The 2500-nt window shown below is 32.0% G+C and overlaps 1 long non-coding RNA gene across 1 annotated transcript in view; it reads right to left on the bottom strand.

Annotated features, from left to right (window-relative positions):
- Nucleotides 1-708, bottom strand: part of LOC138865245 (uncharacterized) — a 4191-nt gene extending 3483 nt beyond the window's left edge. Inside the window, exon 1 of the long non-coding RNA XR_011399333.1 lies at nucleotides 586-708. This is a non-coding gene — a long non-coding RNA (uncharacterized lncRNA). The remainder of the gene's footprint in view (nucleotides 1-585) is intronic.
- Between the last annotated feature and the right edge of the window lie 1792 nt (nucleotides 709-2500).

Below are 2500 nucleotides of genomic sequence, written 5' to 3'. Positions count from 1 at the left end.
ATCAATGAGAACAGGAGGCAAAAGTGCTGTGCACTGAGCAAAATACAGGACCGTATATGAAATCAAGGTTTGCATCCCATCCACCTCAGCTTTCCAGCGTTTTTTTTTTCTATTTTGTCGGTAAATTTCCTTCTTTTTCGAAACAGAAGAAGTTTGCCCACTTTGTCGCCGTCAAAATATACAGGCCTGCATCTCCCGTTAGATTTATTAGGTACAAGGTCCTTTCTAGGTATTTAGACATGCCGCCTTTTCCGTATACAATTATGAACTTATTCACTTTGCATCCACGGTCTCTTAAACGGTAGTGAAGTTGAATTGTAGGAAAACGCTGTAATAAATTCATATTTTTGCAATGTGGGGTGAATGTTACATTAACCTACATCCTGCTTTATTTTCTTTCTTCCTTTCATTTTTTTTCGAAGGTTCTTGCTGCACGCCTGAAGTATACACGCAAGCAGCGATCTCTTTTACAGCCTTAATAAAACGATAATCACAGAAAGAAAGAATGAATGGGGAATTATAGACTGTTTTATCGCAGGTTTTATCCTTCTGCATCACTCAATGAAAAATCTCGTCCTGACTTACCTTGCTCCTCTGCAGGGATTCAAAAAATATTTTGTCCGAAAGCTCAGATGAAAGAAGAAAGCTCGCGGTTTAAAGCTTCATTATATATCCACGCCATGGAAACGATTGTGGGAAAAAAATGGTGATAAGATTGGTGAAATCCTCTTGCATTTTTAGTCGCAGGTCTCTTTTACAAGCGCTAAGCTGCATCCTGGAGTGAGATTTCCTCTTCGTGTGTCTGTCGGCATCCAAGCTATAATAGGAGCAATATAGTTCTTTGTATTTGTAATTTCATATGTACAGAATGACGAGCCAGGAGCTTATTATGAAGTTGTGCAGTTGTAATTGGATAACATGAAGATATGGCGGATCCCTCACAACTCCACGCACACTAATACAGATGAAAAGAAAAAAAACTGACATGAAAGTTTATCATGTAACTAGATGATAATCGAACAACAAAAATATGTCTAATCCTACACATCTCCTTCACACACACTATTACAAAGATATGTAAACAAACCAAAAAATGAGAAACTTCTAGTAAACCGTGTAAGAGAGTTTCCAATAATTACCTAAATTGTGTCACCCAGATCCTCGTATATATCGTATATATACGATATATACGCAAGGATATGAGCAGATAATGTAGTAACTTTCCATTATCCTGCCAGTCGTTGATAAAATAAATTCCCAAATATAAGTTTGTGTTTTGTAACTACAGAAAAGGTACACAGGCGCTTGGTCGGCAATAGAAATAGTTGCAAGAACAAAAATCCGATGCTTGTTTTTTCACCTTCTCTTCCATGAGACAGAAAAGATCTTAATAAAAAGACCATAGCTTTTGTTTCATGTTTCCAGAAATTATATTTTTCTTCATTTTAGGAAACCAGGGAAGACTTTGAAGTTTTTGTTTTGTGGATGCTTCCCTTTCTTGTTTGGTGAATAGAAACTATTCCTATATTCCTCCTGATTGTTCGAAATCAATTGTTCTAGAAAATAGTATTACCGCCTCGAATTCTAAAATATCCTGTTGCAGAAATCACAACCGAGTGGAGAAGTACATTGCGTCCAATCTATATTATAAATTACAGATATCTATATAAACAATGGAGAAATATATACATACATACATACATACATACATACATATATATATATATATATATATATATATATATATATATATATATATATATATATATATGTATGTATATATATATATATATATATATATATATATATATGTATGTATATATATATATATATATATATATATATATATATACATATATATACATTGAGAGAGAGAGAGAGATACATATATATATTCATATATAGAGAGAGAGAGATAGACATACATCTATATAGATAGATAGCTATGTACGTATACATATATGTATATGTGTATATATGTAATTATTTACACACACATACACACACACTCATATATGTATATATATATATATATATATATATATACATATATATATATATATATATATATATATATATATATTTATATATATATTTATATATATATATATATATATATATATATATATACATATATATAATATATATATATATATATATGTGTGTGTGTGTGTGTGTGTGTGTGTGTGTGTGTGTGTGTGTGTGTGTGTGTGTGTGTGTGTGTGTGTGTGTGTGTGTGTGTATGTATGTATGTATGTAAGTATGTATGTATGTATGTATATGTATATATATATATATATATATATATATATATATATATATATATATATACACGTGTGTGTGTGTGTGTGTGTGTGTGTATATATATATATATATGTGTGTGTGTGTGTGTGTGTGTGTGTGTGTGTGTGTGTGTGTGTGTGTGTGTGTGTGTGTGTGTGGGTGAGTGCTTCATGCGCAGGGTGGTGTGAAACGATGGTGTGGTAGCCTAGATAGTGTT

This window comes from Penaeus vannamei, chromosome 20, assembly GCF_042767895.1.
Source record: "Penaeus vannamei isolate JL-2024 chromosome 20, ASM4276789v1, whole genome shotgun sequence".
NCBI lineage: Eukaryota > Metazoa > Arthropoda > Malacostraca > Decapoda > Penaeidae > Penaeus > Penaeus vannamei.
The sequence above is the reverse complement of the archived record's forward strand: the minus strand, read 5'-3'. Positions and strand labels throughout refer to the sequence as shown.